Source organism: Herpailurus yagouaroundi, unplaced genomic scaffold, assembly GCF_014898765.1.
Source record: "Herpailurus yagouaroundi ecotype Mexico unplaced genomic scaffold, PumYag 100, whole genome shotgun sequence".
NCBI classification, from domain to species: Eukaryota; Metazoa; Chordata; class Mammalia; order Carnivora; family Felidae; genus Herpailurus; species Herpailurus yagouaroundi.
In genome coordinates, this window is record NW_024412391.1 from 45,913,820 (window position 1) to 45,933,406 (window position 19,587).

General features: G+C 39.9%; 1 pseudogene; it reads right to left on the reverse strand.

Annotated features, from left to right (window-relative positions):
- Positions 1–2,587: 2,587 nt before the first annotated feature.
- On the reverse strand, positions 2,588–3,627 carry LOC121028016 (homeobox protein NANOG-like; annotated as a pseudogene).
- Between the last annotated feature and the right edge of the window lie 15,960 nt (positions 3,628–19,587).

Sequence of the window (19,587 nt, forward strand, 5' to 3'; positions counted from 1 at the left end):
CCCATTTAGCCCATCCCCCCTCCCACACCCCCTCCAGTAACCCTGTTTGTTCTCCCTATTTATGAGTCTTTATGGTTTGTCCCCCTCCCTGTTTTTATATTATTTTTGTTTCCCTTCCCTTACGTTCATCTGTTTAGTTTCTTAAAGTCCTCATATGAGTGAAGTCATTTGATATTTGTCTTTCTCTGACTGATTCTTTTCACTTAGCATAATATCCTCCAGTTCCATCCACGTAGTAGCAAATGGCAAGATTTCGTTCTTTTTGATTGCCGAGTAATACTCCATTTCATATATATATATATATATATATATATATATATATATATATATACCACATTTTCTTTATCCATTCATCCATCGATGGACATTTGGGCTCTTTCCATACTTTGGTTATTGTCAATAGTGCTGCTATAAACATGGGGGTGCATGTGTCCCTTCAAAACAGCACACCTGTATCCCGGGGATAAATGCCTAGTAGTGCAATTGCTGGGTCGTAGGGTAGTTCTATTTTTAGTTTTTTGAGGAACCTCTGTACTGTTTTCCAGAGTGGCTGCATTCCCACTGACACAGTATTTGAAAGACTGGTATAAAGGGAAATGATCAAGTATTCAGCCTGCCGTTCCCATACAAACTGTACCTTGTCAACCAAAAAGTTGATAAAGGAAAATTTTTCTTTATTTTTTTAAATGTTTTTAATTATTTATTTTGAGAGAGAGAGAGAGAGAATGAGTGGGGAGGGGCAGAAAGAGAGAGAACTCCAAGCAGGCTCCGCACTTGCCAGCACAGAGCGCAATGTGGGGCTTGAACTCAGAAACCATGAGATCATGACCTGAGCCAAAACCAAGAGCCGGACACTAAACCGACTGAGCCACCCAGGTGCCCCGGAAAATTTTTCTTTATAAAAGTATTCCAGCTAATACGTTAAGAGAGAACACCATCATTTCCCAATATTCAGTGAATTAATGGTCTGAACAATAATTATTAGTGACAGCTAACATCACAAAAGTGCAACAGATATCTGGATATTCTGTGCCTCCTGGTGAGAGTGCAGAGCACCACCTGTGACTTCTTGCCAAAACAGCAGGTCCTAAAACTGATGAAGCCTCCAGATCCAACCAGCAGTTTATGGGAAGTACAGGGGACAAAGGAACACATTCGGTGACTCCAAAAGATGTCATGAGCAAAATCCAAACCGTGGGATATTCCACAGAACAAATGACACACCTCATAGACAAAACAACAACCAACCAACCAACAACAAAATCCTGTAAGAACAACGACAAAAGAAGGAGGGGAACTCACTGTTACCATTAGAAAACTTAGAAACGTCAACCAATTACGATGTGTGGGTCTTATTTGGGTCCTAATTTATAAGGCAATTGGAGAGGCACCTGGGTTGGTTAAGCATCTGACTTCAACTCAGATCATGATGTCACAGTTCGTGAGTTCAAGCCCTGCATCGGGTTCTGTGCTGACAGCTCAGAGCCTGGAGCCTGCTTTGGATGCTGTGTCTCCCTCTCTCTCTCCCCCACCCAGGTTCTCTCTCTCTTTCTCTCTCTCTCTTTCTCTCTCGAAAATAAACATTTAAAAAAAAAATATATATAAGGCAATTGGGGAAATGTGAACAATAATAGCATACCCAATATGAAACAATTGTTGGGGGGCTTTAGATTATACAGCACTGTTTTTAAAAATTAGTCATTTAGGAGTGCCTGGGTGTCTCAGTTGGCTAAGCATCTGACTTCCGCTCAGGTCATGATCTTGCTGTTCATGAATTCGAGCCCCACATAGGGCTCTGTGCTGACAGCTCGGAGCCTGGAGCCAGCTTCAGATTCTGTGTCCCCTTCTCTCTCTGCCCCTCCCCTGCTCTCTCTCAAAAATAAATAAACTTTTAAAAAAAGAATTCAAATTAAATAAAATATGAAATTAAAAAATAAATAACATCAAATAAAATTATTCTTTTACAGGTATACACTGAAGTATTTGCAGATTAAATGATATGATATCTGGACGTGCATCAACATAGCCTAGGGGTAGGACTGGGAGTGGGAGGGGGAACAGAGCAAACAAGATTGGCCATAAGCAGGAAACTGTTGAAGCAAGATGAGGTATATACAGAGGTTTCTTTATACTGTTCTCTCTCTCTCTTTTTATTTTTTTTTTAAAGATAAAGTGGGTATTTATTTGTACTTAAATCTATCATAAACCACCAGCCAAACTGGTCCTATCATCACAACACATTAAAATATAAAAACAGCTTTCTACAAATCCTGGAATAACGAACACATCAGGAGTTGTAGTTAAACCAGCACAGGGGGCAGAGGAAATCAACGACGCACATTATAACTTAACCCTCCACCGTTAACAACTGAGGTTGTTAAGCCTCACTGTCTCAGAAAATACAAATAATCCTTCATCACATCTTTGTATTTTTACTTCCTATTCTTGTGGTTAAATTCTGGAGCCTAAAGATATACAAATTAGTATTATATCTAGTTATCTAGAGCCAGAAACGTATTTCCGCATGTTGTTCAAAGCAGCCAAAGCTACGGAATCCTCTTTGATGAGACTCCTGCCGTTCCCCCTTGATGGACAGAATAAACATAATTAAAAACAGAATATCAAGGCAGAGATACAGGACCCTAACAAACAAATCCTAGAAGTAATACAGCCATCGCCCAAATGGAGACGGATTAATACACTGATGGTCACATGACTTCAGGCTGTATGTTCAGAGTAGTTTGGAAATAAATCCATTATTTGCTGGGCACTAAAATACTTAGCCGTTTGCTGTATTACACTGTGGCTTTCCCCAGTCATTTCTAAGATGGACTGCAAATCGCTGACAGAATTTTGCTGTAACTGTATCTGGGGCTGCGGGGATTCCTCTCCACAGTCGTGCAGCTGACTGTTCCAGGCCAGGCCATTCCAGGCTTGGGGGCACCAGGTCTGACTGTTCCAGGTCTGGTTGCTCCACGACTGACTGTTCCAGGTCTGGTTGCTACACGACTGGCTGTTCCAGGTCTGGTTGCTCCATATTGGTTTCCAGAAGTGTTCATCAGGTATCCCTGGTGATAGGAATAGAAGCCTGGGTATTCTGGATTTGCAGAGCTGTTCTGAGTCACAGTGTTGTTATTCTTTGGCCAGTTGTTTTTTTGCCACCTCTTACATTTCATTCTATGGTTCTGGAACCAGGTCTTAACCTGCTTATAGCTAAGGTTCAGAATGTTGGAAAGTTCTTGCATCTGCTGGAGACCGAGGTATTTCTGTCTCTGAAATCTATCATTGAGTACATATAGCTGGGTCTGAGAGAGGACGGTTCTGATCTTCTGTTTCTTGCCCTGAGCTGGATCGTCCTTCTTCGCGGTGATCTCCTCTGCAGAAGTGGGCAGCACTTTTACTCTGGGACTGGTGGAAGAATCGGGGCTGTCCTGAACAAGTAGATCCATTGGAGGAAGGAAGAGGAGAGATGGTCTCCGTGTGGGGGGTCTCAGCAGATGACATTTGCAAGGATGCATAATTTTCTTCAGGCCCATCAATCTCAGGCACTGGAGAAGAGTCCCTAGAATCCGGCGCTTCGGGGCAAGGCAGGCAGTGGAGCTGAGCTGGATCCGTAGTCACGATGCAAGGCCATTGTCATGCAAAAGGTAGCTGCTGGGTAGTCCAGAATGGGTGGGGAACGGGAAAACCGGGGCCACAGGACCTGTTTGCAGGAGAACTTCTTCGTGATGAAAGTAAGAACTCCGATTCACGGGATGGTGTACTCACTGAAAAGTGCATTAAAGATGAAAATACTGTTGGGCACCTGGGTGAAGTCGGTTAAGGTCCGACGTCAGCTCAGGTCATGATCTCACGGTTCGTGGGTTCATGTTTCTCTTCGGGCTCTGTGCTGATGTCTCAGAGCCTGGAGCCTGCTTCAGATTCTGTGCCTCCCTCTCTGCCTCTCCCTCTCTCTCTCTTTTTAAAAATATGGGAAAATAACCTGGGATCTATAGTCAGATTGCTTGGGTCAAATCCATCTATTGTATAACTTATAGGATTATCAGGAGATTTGAATGAGAACTTATTTTTGTGGTTAAATACACACAACATAAAATTTACCCTTTAATTATTTTTAAACGATTGAGTGACACTAAGCACATTCACAGTATTGTGTGGTCATCACCATTACCTGTTTCCAAAACTATTTTATTGTTCCAAACAGAAACCTCTCCCCCAGCCCCTGGCAACCTCTATTCTACTTCCTGTCTCTGTGAATTTGCCTGTTCCAGGAAACTCACATAAATGGAATCATTCGATCATTTATCCTTTTGTGTCTGCTTATGTCACTTAGCATAGTGTTTTCAGGGTCCATATATGTTATAGCATGTGTCAGAATTTCTTTCCTTTTTAAGGCTGAGTAATATTCCATTGTCTGTATACGCCACAGTTTATTATTCGTTCATCTGTTGAGAGAATATTTTTAAAGTATTTTAAAATGTATTTGGCATACAACATGAGCTTGCTAAATGTCACCTAGTAATTTTTTAAGTTTGCTTATTTATTTTGAGAGAGAGAGCAAGCACATGAGCAGGGAGGGGCAGAGAGAGAGAATTTCAGGTACTGTCCACACAACCCCATGGCTTGAACCAATGAACCGTGAGATCATGACCTGCCTGAGCCAAAATCAAGAGTCAGACAACCGACTGAGCCACCCAGGCTCTCTCGTAATTGTTTTTAAGATTTTATTTTTAAGTAACCTCCACACTCAATGTGGGGCTTGAACTCTCAAACCCCGAGATCAAGAATCATATGTTCTACAGACTGAGCCAGCCAGGCGCCCCTACCTAGTAATTATTGTTACAGGAAAAATATTAAAAGAAAATACACCAACATTTTAACCATATTTGTTTTAGCGTGGAGGGATTCTGTTTTCTTCTCTTTTTTTTCTATATATTTTGCATTTCTTGGTAATGTGGTTTGATCATTGAAGATTGTGGTAAATATACATATGTACATTTTAGCTACTTTTTATTCTCTCTCCATCTTTTTACTAAACTATTTTTAAAAGGTGTATACATGTTGCCTCAACCTCTTTCTTTAATGGTCTTTCTTAAAAGCATAGACTATTGTTCAGTTTGGTCTGAGAAAGTGCTGCATTACATTCTTTGCCCAGCTGGTGGCAGTATCAACACTTGATCCTTCCTGCCACCTGTATCCTCCTAACCATAGCCCGGATTAACATACGCTCCGATTTGTTACAATCTTAGAAATGTAGGCTGTAGTTATCTACTTTTTACAGACAGTATTCTATACTGCCAACATCAAAGACTCCAGCGCCAGATTACATCTGTGCCTGTGAATTTGCACCTTTCCTGGCTCTCTCCTCAGTTGTCTCCCCGGCCTCCCAGCCCTGTCACCCATGGAGTTGCCAGAGTCATCCTGGCGCCTGGAAAAGAGGGAAGCAGAAAGTATGGGCAAGGAAAGAGAGAAGATGATTTTTCCTTTCTTTCTTCACCTAGGGTAGAGGAAAGTCTTTAATATTAAAATTAAATTTAGCATTATGGCTAATATATGAGATGAAATTTTTGGTTGGTTGTTTGGTTTTTGTTTTAATTAAGTAGGCCCCATGCCCAACGTGGGGCTTGGGCTTATGACCCATAGATCAAGAGTCACATGCTCTACCAACTGAGCCAGCCAGGCACCCCTATATGAGATAAAATTTTAATCAAGGACTTGGCATTGGACATGACTAGTTGATTTTTTTATTACTTAAGAATAAGGCTGAATCCAAGCCAATCTACACCAGTAGGGCTGAACCAATCATCAAAATATGTAAGTAGTCCTATACCAGAAGGTAAATGTTCCAGCCTATTCTCCCTGAGGTGTGTGTGCGCATGCACACACACACACACACACACACACACACACACAGAAAACATGACCCTTCTGGGACCTTCCATCAGCTGCAAGATGCAGAAATTAAAGAAGTCTCACCTGGCCCAACAGAGGGGCTTCCAGAAGCCTGCTCCTGCACTTGGGCCAGCCTGAGTTTTGATATTTGGAGCCAAACCCAAACAACTGTTAAGGACTTTTACTATTGAAGGGTTTGTAAAAACTGAAGACTGAGCTGAGAAATCATGAGACCTACCACAGATTTTGTCCAGAGGCAGAAAGAAAGAGTGATTTAACAGGTAGTGGGAGAAAGAATAAAGTCGTTTTCTGATTGTGCTTGTTTTCAGCTAATGTACCTGTTACACAACTATTTGTATACTTAAGCAAGTCAACAAACACAATGACAAAATGAAGGAAATGAAAATTAGTGAGAGTTGCAGAATATAAGAGAAAACCACGTAAGTCAATTGCATTGCTACACGAAGAAATGCAAATTATAAAATTTATAAAAATTCCACTCATAACAGAAGGGAAAAAACCTTAATAACTGACACAGGAGATTTTGTCAAGGAAGTACTTTTAAAATTTTGGTAGTGATAGAAAAATAAAAGCAAGAGCCATCATTGTGAATAAGTTTATGTCCTGTTTAAGGAAACACAATATAGTAAGATGATAGTACGCGCTAGGCTCTGGTTCTCAAAGTGTGTTCCTCGGACCAGCCACTCCACCAAGAACTTGAATATGGTATCACTTTCACTCCTCCGTAGCTGGGTAGCATCTCCCATATTTTCTAATGAGGAACAGAGGTTAGAGGGGTAAAGTGTTCCCCTCTGGAGGTCCCAGAGTTGCTGAGTAGGAGCCCCAGAGTTAAAATACAGCTGTGCTTTGCTCGAAAACATGTGTTCCCCACCAAGCTGCCTGCAAATTAATAGGATGCTGGTAAAAATTATTTAACATATGTACGGCCAAAGCAAGCACACACACAAAGAACAACAATGTTGTAAATAGTGCAGAGCTACATAATAACAACCTGATGATGAAGTAGGGTATGACTTGCTCCTCTGCTTCTGAATGCCAGGAAGTCCTAGAGACTCACATGTTCTATTAGCATAACCTGACATCACAGTATTTTTGGAGCAGGTAAATGGGCTGATTTGCCTGCATTTGAGCAGTAAATGCAGAATGAATAGCTACCCCATGGCCAGTTGGATGGCTGTCACTGGAAAAAGGGAGAAAACCAAGATGCATCCCTGGATGTCCTGGACCTGAGGAGGAAGACAAGCCTAATAAGTAACTCAGAGGAGGCTTCTGTGTGAGTTCACATGCTGGCTCCATGCAGACAAGCCCTTTCACGCATAGCTCCTGCCACGGCCCTAACACGGGTATCTCCCGCTGTTGGAAGTGCACGCGACACCACTTTTACGAAAGAGCTACAGAAGTACGGGTTTTCGCTAACCGAAAGTAATCTCAAGAGGATTTTTGCTTTTAGGAAAAAAGGGTGAAAGTGAAAATAGTATTTGGCATTGGTTTTGCAGTGAGGCTTGTAGAGGCAGTGAGAGTGACCCCACCAAACTCCTTCTCTGGGAGCTACATTTCAGCAGCAAGCCGCCTGGCTTTGAACTGTGTCCAGTGAGTATCTGTGCTTTATCTTGATTTATGCTGTGCATCTGTTAGCAAGATGCGTCCTAAGGTATTAGAGAAACCTAAGAGAGGTTCTGGTTTTGGTCTGGGGATGCTCAATAAAGTTTCCATATAGATTAATGGTAATTGCTTCAATTTATGCCATTCCCGCTTTCGGAAGTTTTCGTAAGAACACTCCAATTTCAGATAACTGGGGAAAACCACTCCAATTTCAGATAACTGGGGAAAACTACTCTTATTGGGTCTTCTCTGCCCCTGGTGAAGCACAGAGGTAGTACAAGTTTCTCTGGTGGCTACACTTGGTGATAGTAAGCATTTAATCCCCTGGGGAAAATCCTGGAGACCAATGTGGCCAGTTCACTGACAACACTGAATACCTCACCCTTGAATTTTTCTCATTGATCAGGCATTAATCAGCATGATGTGGACCAGTGACATGTGGCTCTGGTAATTTCCAGAATAAAAGTTCATGCCTACCAATATATATATGTATTTTAAGGGGAATTTTCTCTTACATTATAACATTTATTTTTAAAAATTACCTTATGTAGAACCCTATGAGTTTAGCAGCTAATGTATGACATTCTGTATTTCAACTCTCTAAATTCCTGTGTCTTTTGCAAAATTTATCAAGATTTGCCACAGTTAGGGCGCCTACATGGCTCAGTTGGTCAAGCATCCAACTCGATCTCAGCTCAGGTTGACTCTTGATCTCAGCTCAGGTCTTGATCTCATGGTCGTGAGTTGAAGCCCCGCATTGGGCTCCACGCTGGGTGTGAAGCCTATTTTAAAAAAAAAGAAAAAAAGATTTGCCACTCTTGCCTTTGTTCAGGACTGATATTCCCCAAAGCCCCTGTTTTCACTACCACTAATTATAAATAGGCTTTTGATGATTCTGCTCTTCCCCATGGAGTGAAGACAGAAAGGGCTTCCAGGGAGAAAGCACATCTTCTCAGATTATTCATCCTTTTATCCTTTGTCTTCTCTCTCAAATGTTTTTGCCTGACATCTCAAGAGTTGGAGACTGATAACCAGTAGTAAAAGTAACACCCACCACCAGACTAACGATTCAGAACCACCCACTGAGTGAATCATAGGATTCCTAGCAGTTTTGCTCAATAGGGTCTCACCTCTGGCTTTAGCTAATAGCTGGAAGGGAGTCCAGGAACAGAATGAAGAAAGGAAAGGAAGTCTTCCTTGCAAGAACTGTCAAGCAGGTTAAATGCATCCTTAAAATTCCACGTTTAAAAATTACACGAGAAAAATGTCTGATTCTTCCCCTTCTTTACAATTCTGAAATTTTTAGTCTACGCTTTTTATTCTTTTCCATTTAGATCCACGAAAAACCACACATTTATCCAGAGAAGCCTGGGACACGGGTCAAAGGCTGATGGCCCACTTTGGGGATACAAAATAGCAGCTCACGGTCAGATATGTCATCAGCAAGAGCAGCTTAAGCTTAAGTGAGAGGCGCATCTTCCAAATCAGAACTTCCCTAGGGCCCATAAGAAACCAAGGGTAAAGATAGTCCATGTCTCAGGGCCTCTTTCTGAGCACATTAGAAATGTTGAAAATGGGGACAGGCTCTGATTTTATTAGATTTAAGGCCCGGGTGCCATCTCTGGTCTCCAGGAGATCCTTAAAAATAGGCCATTAGCGGAGAGCACTTGCAAGGCTCCAGGGGAAAAGGCACTCCAAGTAAAAAGGATTATGATACTTAACAGGCACATTTTGCACATTCCAAGAGGCTGGGGGTGAGGAGGGAGCATTGCTGAGTGCATCGGTTGCGTATATTATAGCATATAAATGTCATTGTAGTCGGGTTTCAGCCAGCAAAGCCTGAATTAGACCCACAAGCATCAGCCATTGGAAATGTCTGGAGTCTCTTCACAGAAAATGAAGTGCTGCCTGTGCATATGGATGTTGGAAATGGTGATGGGTGAAATCCATCAAAGCTAGGGAGTTGGTGGGTGCAAAGGGTCCTTGAACACTGTGGCAGGTAGTTAGGCTACAGGGCCCACTTGGGAGGTTGTGTTATATCACCCCGTGAAAGGTAAGGGCTGACTATTGTATTTATAATCAACTCTAGGATCTCTTCCCTTCCTATTGCTGCAATTTTCTGTACATGGTGTCTGGAGCTAGACTGCCTGTGTTTGAACGGAGATTTCATTATGACAGCTTTTCTATCTCTGATAATGGAACAATCTCGCTTCTTCGTGTTGGTTTTGATAGTGTGCTGCTTGAACTTGTTCTGGACTCATTCAGAAGCTTGCTTGCTGTCCTCTAGAAGCACACTGAAATGCAACATTCAACTTAATAGCTTTGCCAAAGACTTGATCAAAAAGACACAATGCTCTGTGAACTTGGCAAGTCTTCTGGCCTGTATAAGAACCGTATTCATAATACTGTGATTATTGTGAGAATACAACACGACTGTATTTTTTTAAGCTAGAAAAAAAATGTCTTCTAAAAGTTCCTGGAAGTCTACTGTCTAGAAGGAGAAGAGCCGTCAATTCACCTTTGGAGGAGATTCCCTTTGTTTGGAGAAAAACACCAGAATGGACAACTTGAGTAATAAAAGGTAAGTATCCAGTATAAATGCATATAAACATTACATATACCAATGCATTTAATCTTCCTAACATTTGGAATGTAAGTTCTATTCAACAAATATTTATATGGCACTTACTATGTACCAGGTATCGATCTACATGCTTTGCAAATATTAACCCATTTCAAACTGTAACTACTCAGGACAGGCATACACTAAAATTACTCGCTCAAAGTCATGCAGCTAATAAAGAGTAGAGCAAGGATTCATAGTCAGGTAGTCTGGCATCACAGTCTGTGCGCTTAATCCCTATGCCAGGCCCCAGACCCTGAGTGTGGCATCTGCACCATAGCCTAGCATCTAGGAAAGTGCCTGGACCACAGCAGGCACTCAGATATACCAAAAGGATGGATGGATATGAGCCTGATTGCCTGCACCATTCTAAAATGCTATGCATCATTACAAACTCAATCCTCGCAACAACTCAGTGATATATAGGTACTATTATTATAGTGAGCATATAATTTACTCCCAACACCAGGACATTGTTACTAATTATAGCCAAATAACAAACATAAGGGAACTGTCCCAGACAAACCAGGACATGCACTGACCTGAATTATTATTATTATTATTATTGTTATTATTATTACACAGGTGGTGAAACTGAAGCACGGGGAAATTAATTAATTTGCCCAAGATCACACATGAGTAAGTGATGGCATCAGGACTGGAAGCCCAATACTCACACTCGAGTTCCATAGTGACTCTGCTATAGGGAAGCGAGACAGAGGTAGAGTGTTTTTCCTGATGTCACACAATTAGCCCCAGACGCCATGCTATTTCTATTAATATACTCCCTCTTCTAACGTGTTTGTACCAGAGATTAGTCCTGAATCTTATTTGTCCTCTAAACCACCTTTGAAGAAAGAAGTTCTCTCCAGGGAACAAACACTCTCATACATGGGGATTTGCTTTGCTAAAACTTTGGGAAAACATTCAGCCGATATTTATTAAATTTTAATTTACAGATATTTGGACTCCCAGACATCTTTCTGTTATTGATTTCTAGTTTAATTCCATGTTGCTCAGAGACCACACTTTGTATGATTTCAACTGTTTTAAAAGTTTATGTATTTATTTATTTATTTTGAGAGGGCAGGGAGGGACAGAGAGAGGGAAAGAGAGAATCCCAAGCAGGCTCCACACATCAGTGCAGACGCCAACACTGGGCTTGATCTCACAAACCGTGAGATCACGACCTGAGCTGAAATCAAGAGTTGGAAGCTTAACCTACTGAGCCACCCAGGTGCCCCCACAGTTTTTTCAGAGTAGGGCTGCTAGAGACAAATTCCATTCATTCTCCTCTTTCAAGAATGTCTTTTATTTCATCTTCATTCTGGAAGGTAATTTTGTCAGGCTATGCAATTCTAGGTTGACAATTCTTTTCTGTTATTACTTTAAATATGTTCCCCTATTATTGTCTGTGGTTTCTGATGAGAAAAACTTTGTGGTTTCTGATGAGAATTCCATAGTGATCCCCGAACCACACTGCCCCCCCATCCCCGTAAATAATGTATACTTTTTCTCTAGCTGCTCTTAAGATTTTTTTTTTTTCTTTTTTTGTGGCAATTTGACTATGAAGTGTCCAGGAATGGTCCTGTTTGGGGATGGCTGAACTTGTTGCACTTCTAAATTTATGTCTTTCACCAATTCTGAGAAGTTTTCAGCCATGTTTTTACTTAAAATTTTTGTCTAATCCCAATTTTTTACCTCTTCTTCTGGGACTTCAATGAAATATATTGTTCAACCTTTTGACAGGTTTCTGAACCTGTTTTTTTTTTTCCCCATCTTTTTTTTCTTTGCTCTGTAGAGTAGATAATTTCTATTGATGTACTTTCAAGTTCACTGGTTCTTTTCTCAATGCTGACATTAAACATATCCAGTAAATTTTTCATTTCAGATACTATATTTTTTTAGTTCTAAAGTTTATATAGCTTATATATCTTTGCTGAGGACTTTTACCATTCCATTCATTTCAAATGTGTTTACCTTTACCTCATGTTTATGCTTATGGAGCATAGTTATAATAGCTGTGTTAGCCCAGTCAGATTGATACATAAAATTAACCATCACAGATATATAAACCTTTGTCTCATTTAAGTTTCTGTACTTTGTAATTCGTTTGATATAATAAGTTAACTTATATGCAAATATATCCGTTGACCTGAAGAGATATATATGAAATATTATTATTAAGTAAAAAAACAAATTGCTGAACAACATGTACACTATAATCCAATATTTGTAAATATCAAACCATGAAGTCACCTATACTTGTTTGTGGGTATTTATAAGGCTATTCATAAGCTATTAACTTCAGTTACCTCAGATATGAAGAATGGAGAAAAGTTGGAGAGGATTTATATGTGTTTTTATACATTTGGCTTGTGCACTTTTTTTTAAAGCTATTTTTTTAATTTTATTTTAAAAAAATTTTTAATTTAATTTTTTTTAAATTTACATCCAAATTAGTTAGCATATAGTGCAACAATGATTTCAGTAGATTCCTTAGTGCCCCTTACCCATTTAGCCCATCCCCCCTTCCCACAACGCCTCCTGTAACCCTCAGTTTGTTCTCCATATTTATGAGTCTCTTCTGTTTTGTCCCCCTCCCTGTTTTTATATTATTTTTGTTTCCCTTCCCTTATGTTCATCTGTTTTGTCTCTTAAATTCCTCATATGAGTTGAAGTCATATGATTTTTGTCTTTCTCTGACTGACTCATTTCACTTAGCATAATACCCTCCAGTTCCATCCACGTAGTTGCAAATGGCAAGATTTCATTCTTTTTGATTGCCAAGTAATACTCCATTATTACTCTTCTTTATCCATTCATCCATCAATGGACATTTGGGCTCTTTCCATACTTTGGCTATTGTTGATAATGCTGCTACAAACATGGGGGTGCATGTATGCCTTCAAAACAGCACACTGTATCCCTTGGATAAATACCTAGTAGTGTAATTGCTGGGTCATAGGGTAGTTGTATTTTTAGTTTTTTGAGGAACCTCCATATTGTTTTCCAGAGTGGCTACACCAGTTTGCATTCCCACCAACAATGCCAAAGAGATCCTCTTTCTTCATATCCTCGCCAACATCTCTTGTTGCCTGAGTTCTTAATGTTAGCGATTCTGACAGGTGTCAGGTGGTATCTCATTGTGGTTTTGATTTCCCTGATGAGGAGTGATGTTGAGCATTTTTTCATGTGTCAGTTGGTCATCTGGATGTCTTCTTTGGAGAAGTGTCTATTCATGTCTTTTGCCCACTTCTTCACTGGATTATTTGTTTTTTGGATGTTGAGTTTGGTAAGTTCTTTATAGATTTTGGATACTAACCCTTTACCTGATATGTCATTTGCAAATGTCTTCTCCCATTCTGTAAGTTGCCTTTTAGTCTCATTGATTATTTACTTCTCTGTGCAGAAGCTATTTATTCTGATGAAGGTTCAGTAGTTCACTTTTATTTTGTTTCCCTTGCTTCCAGAGACATGTTGAGTAAGGAGTTGCTGTGGCCAAGATCAAAGAGGTTTTTGCCTGCTTTCTCATTGAGGATTTTGATGGCTTCCTGTCTTACATTTAGGTCTTTCATCCATTTTGACTTTATTTTTGTTTATGGTGTAAGAAAGTGGGCAAGGGTCATTCTTCTGCATGTCGCTGTCCAGTTTTCCCAGTACCACTTGCTGAAGAGACTGTCTTTATTCCATTGGAATAAATCTTTGTCAAAGATGAGTTGCCCATACGTTTGTGGGTCCATTTCTGGGTTCTCTATTCTGTTGCATTGATCTGAGTGTCTGCTCTTGTGCCAGTACCATACTGTCCTGATGATTACAGCTTTGTAGTATAGCTTGAAGACCAGGACTGTGATGCCTCCTGCTTTGATTTTCTTTTTCAAGATTGCTTTGGCTATTCGGGGTCTTTTCTGGTTCCATAAAAATTTTAGGATTATTTGTTCTAGCTCTGTGAAGAATACTGGTGTTATGTTGATAGGGATTGCATTGCATATGTAGATTGCTTTGGGTAGTATTGACATTTTCACAATATTTGTTCTTCCTATCCAGGAGCATGGAATCTTTTTCTATTTTTTTTTTGTGTGTGTGTGTGTGTGTCTTCTTCAATTTATGTCATAAGCTTTCTATAGTTTTCAGTGGATAGATTTTTCACCTTTTTGGTTAGATTTATTCCTAGGTATTTTATGGTTTTTGGTGCAATTGTAAAAGGGGTTGATTCCTTGATTTTTCTTTCTGTCGCTTCATTGTTGGTGTATAGGAACGCAACTGATTTCTGTGCATTGATTTTATATCCTCCCACTTTGCTGAATTCATGAATCAGTTCTAGCAGTTTTTTGGTGGAATCTTTAGGGTTTTCCATATAGAGTATTATGTCATCTGCGAAGAGTGAAAGTTTGACCTCCTTCTGGCCGATTTGAATGCCTTTTATTTCTTTGTGTTGTCTGATTGCAAAGGCTAAGACTTCCAATACTATGTTGCATAACAGTGGCGACAGTAGACATCCTGTCTTGTTCCTGACCTTAGGGGGAAGGTCTCAGTTTTTCCCCATTGAGGATTATATTAACATTGGATCATTCATATATGGCTTTTATGATCTTGAGGTATGATCCTTCTATCCCTACTTTCTTGAGGGTTTTTATCAAGAAAGGATGCTGTCTTTTGTCAAATGCTTTCTCTGCATCTATTGAGAGGATCATATGGTTCTTATCCTTTTATTGATGTGATGAATCATGTTAATTGTTTTGCATATATTGGACCAGCCCTGCATCCCAGGTATAAATCTCACCTGGTCGTGGTGAATAATTTTTTTAATGTATTGTTGGAGCCGGTTGGCTAATATCTTGTTGAGGACTTTTGCATCCATGTTCATCAGGGAAACTGGTCCATAGTTCTCCTTTTTAGTGGGGTCTCTGTCTGGTTTTGGAATCAAGGTAATGCTGGGTTCATAGAATGAGTTTGGAAGTTTTCCTTCCATTTCTATTTTTTGGTTCAGCTTCAAGAAATAGGTGTTAACTCTTCCTTGAATGTTTGGTAGAATTCCCTGGAAAGCCATCCAGCCCTGGAATCTTGTTTTTTTTGGGAGATTTTTGATTACTAATTCGATTTCCTTACTGGTTATGGGTGTGTTCAAATTTTCTATTTCTTCCTGTTTCAGTTTTGGTAGTGTATATGTTTCTAGGAATTTGTCCATTTCTTCCAGACCGCCCATTTTATTGTCATATAATTGCTTATAATATTCTCTTATTATTATTTTTATTTCTGCTGTGTTGGTTGTCATCTCTCCTCTTTCATTCTTGATTTTATTTATTTGGGTCCTTTCCTTTTTCTTTTTGATCAAACTGGCTAGTGGTTTATCAATTTTGTTAATTCTTTCAAAGAACCAGCTTCTGGTTTCATTGATCTGTTCTACTGGTTTTTGTTTGTTTGTTTGTTTGTTTGTTGTTTTTGTTTTGATAGCATTAATTTCTGCTCTAATCTTTATTATTTCCTGTCTTCTGCTGGTTTTGGGTTTTATTTGCTGTTCTTTTTCCAGCTCCTTAAGGTATAAGGTTAGGTTGTGTATCTGAGATCTTTCTTCCTTCTTTAGGAAGGCCTGGATTGCTATATACTTTCCTCTTATGACCGCTTTTGCTGCATCCCAAAGGTTTTGGGTTGTGGTGTTATCATTTTCATTGGCTCCCATATACTTTTTCATTTCCTCTTTAACTTCTTGGTTAGCCCATTCATTCTTTAGTAGGATGTTCTTCAGTCTCCAAGTATTTGTTACCTTTCCAAATTTTTTCTTGTTGATTTCGAGTTTCATAGCATTGTGGTCTGAAAATATGCACGGTATGATCTCGATCTTTTTGTACTTGCTAAGGGTTGATTTGTGTCCCAGTGTGTGGTCTATTCTGGAGAATGTTCCCTGTGCACTGGAGAAGAATGTATGTTCTGCTGCTTTAGAATGAAATGTTCTGAATGTATCTGTTAAATCCATCCGGTCCAGCGTGTCATTTAAAGCCATTGTTTCCTTGTTGATTTTTTGATTACATGATCTGTCCATTGCTGTGAGTGGAGTGTTGAAGTCTCCTACTATTATGGTATTACTATCGATGAGTTTCTTCATGTTTGTGATTAATTGATTTATATATTTGGGTGCTTTCACATTTGGCACATAAATGTTTACAATTGTTAGGTCTTCTTGGTGGATAGACCCCTTGATTATGATATAATGCCCTTCTGCATCTCTTGATACAGTCTTTATTTTAAAGTCTAGATTGTCTGATATAAGTATGGCTACTCTGGCTTTCTTTCGTTGGCCATTAGCATGATCGATGGTTTTCCATCCCCTTACTTTCAATCTGAAGGTGTCTTTAGGTCTAAAGTGGGTCTCTTGTAAATAGCATATAGATGGATTTTGGCTTCTTATCCATTCTGTTACCCTATGTCTTTTGACTGGAGCACTGAGTCCATTGACATTTAGAGTGAGTACTGAAAGATATGAATTTATTGCCATTATGTTGCTTGTAGAGTTGGAGTTTCTCGTGGTGTTCTCTGGTCCCTTCTAATCTTTGTTGCTTTTTGTCCTTATTTATTTATTTGTTTATTTATTTATATTTTCATCTTTTCTCCCCTCAGAGAGTCCCCCTTAAAATTTCTTGCAGGGCTGGTTTAGTGGTCACAAACTCCTTTAATTTTTGTTTGGGAAACTTTTTATCTCTCCTTCTATTTTTTTTTTTTTTAAAGAGGATTTTTTAAAAAATGTTTATTTATTTTTGAAGGAGAGAGAGACCGAGTGTGAGTGGGGGAGGGGCAGAGAGAGAGGGAGACACAGAATCCAAAGCAGGCTCCAGGCTCAGAGTTGTCAGTACAGAGCCCGATGCAGGGCTCAAACCCACGAGCTGTGAGATTACGACCTGAGCCAAAGTCAGACGCTTAACCAAATGTGCCACTCAGGCGCCCCTCTCTCCTTCTATTTTGAATGACAGACTTGCGGGATAAAGAATTCTTGGCTGCATATTTTTCTGATTCAGCACATTGGCTATATCCTGCCACTACTTTCTGGCCCGCCAAGGTTCTATGGATAGGTCTGCTGCAAACCTGATCTGTCTTCCCTTGTAGGTTAAGGACTTTTTTCCCCTTGCTGCTTTCATGATTCTCTCCTGAGTATTTTGTGAATTTGACTGTGATATACCTTGTTGAAGGTCAGTTTTTGTGGAATCTAATGGGTTCCTCTATGCTTCCTGGATTTTGATGTCTGTGTCTTTCCCTAGGTTAGGAAAATTGTCTGCTATGATTTGCTCACAAAACCCTTCTACCCTTATTTCTCTCTCTTCCTATTCTGGGACCCCTATGATTCTGATGTTCTTTTTTAATGAGTCACTGATTTCTCTAATTCTTAAATCATGCTCTTTTGCTTTAATCTCCCTCTTTTTTTCTGCCTCATTATTCTCCATAAGTTTGTCCTCTATGTCACTGATTCTCTGTTCTGCTTCATCTATTCTTGCCACTGCGGCATCCATTCGTGATTGCAGCTCAGTTATAGCATTTTTTTTATTTCATCCTGACTAGTTTTTACTTCTTTTATCTCCACAGAAAGGGATTCTAATCTATTTTCGACTCCAGCTAGTATTCTTATTATCGTGATTCTAAATTCTGGTTCAGACATCTTGCTTGTATCTGTGTTGGTTAAATCCCTGGCTGTCATTTCTTCCTGCTCTTTCTTTTGAGGTGAATTCCTCCATTTCATCGTTTTGAAGGGAGAAAAGGAATTAATGAGGTAGAAAAAATTAAAATTAAAAAATATTAAAATTAAAAAATTATTAAAATTAAAAAATTAAACACACACACACAAATCGAATAAGTGATGCTAGATCCTAGGTGTGTTTGGTCTGGGTTGTGAAAGTGGCTTGATAGAATAGAGAAAAAAGGGGTGGGGGAAGAGAATAGTTTGAAAATTTGAAAAAATGAATACACTTAAGGAGACTATAATGAAATGATGGAAGTAAAATAGAATTTGTTAAAGTGTACACAAAAGTAAAGAATATAGTAAAAAAATTTAAAGAAAAATATTTTTAATAAAAATGGAAAATAAAAATTAATTTTTTCTTTCTGTATTCAAGAAAAAGAAAACAAATGAACAAGAGAAAGAAGGACAAAAAGGAAATCATTTGAAAATTTGAAAAAGTGAATACACTGAAGTAGACTAAAATAAGATGATGGAAGTAAAATAGAATTTGAAAAAATTTACTTTTTTTTTAATGTTTATTTATGCCATACAGAGAGACAGAGCATGAGTCGGGGAGGGGCAGAGAGAGAGGGATACACAGAATCAGAAGTGGGCTCCAGGCTCTGAGCCGTCAGCACAGAGCCTGACGCGGGGCTCGAACTCACAAACCATGAGATCATGACCTGAGCCGATGTCGGTCGCTCAACCGACTGAGCCACCCAGGCACTCCTGAAAAAATTTACTTTTACAAAAGTAAAAAATGTGGTTAAAAAAAATTAAATAAAAATATTTTTAATAAAAATTGAAAATAAAAATGACTTTTTTTTTCTGTATTCAAGAAAAAGAAAAGAAATGAAAAAGAGAAAAAAAGAAAATTGAATAGATGGACCTGCTAACAGCCTGTAATACTACTGAAATTACTTCGTTTTCCCCTAGAAGTCAGAATATGAAGCACTTTATAGTCCATAAACTAATCAGGTGGTGAGACGTCTGTTCTTGAAGAGCAAGGTTGGCCCAGTTGGGTGGGACTCAGTGTAACAGCTCTGTTCTCCACTGGATGGTGCTGCTAGCCTCCTGGGGTGGAGTGTTGCCCTCGTAGGTGGGTATGCACATGCGCGGGAGCGGTGAAAATGGCGTCACCCAGCTACCCAGTCTCTGGTATCGGAACTCTGTTCTCCCTGATCAGCAATTGCACACTTGTCCTCTGTCTTCAGCTCTCATCCACTCCCTGCTTCTTCATTGTCCGTGACCAGGCCCCAGGCAGTACCTCTCTCCCGAGTTTTGTCTCTGATACAACTCGGCTGTTTTCCCCGGCCCCTTACTTCTGAGGGACTGCGGCTTTGACCCGATCCGCCCCTCTGCAGAGGCTCTCATTGAGCAATGGCCGGGTGCTGCACCCAGGAAAGTTCATGGGACTGTGCTGCTGCCGGTGCCCCAAGACTGCGACCAGGTACCAGCCCACCGCAGATAAAGTTCACGAGACAGTGTAGCAACAGCGTTTCAGGGATTGTGGAAAATCACAACACATGTGGCACCAGGCTTCACCCTTAATGACCTTGTTCCAGCACCAGCGAATGTCGCCATTCTCTTGGATCTGCTGGGCCCAGGTTGCCTCACAGCCTCTTACAAATGTCCTTCCAACAGTGGACCTGCCTCTCTCCATGTGACCTGAAGAACCCCGGACTCCACTCTGTTCCTGGAAATTTGGCCTTCCTACCAGAGCACTGCCAGGTATCGAGCTGCG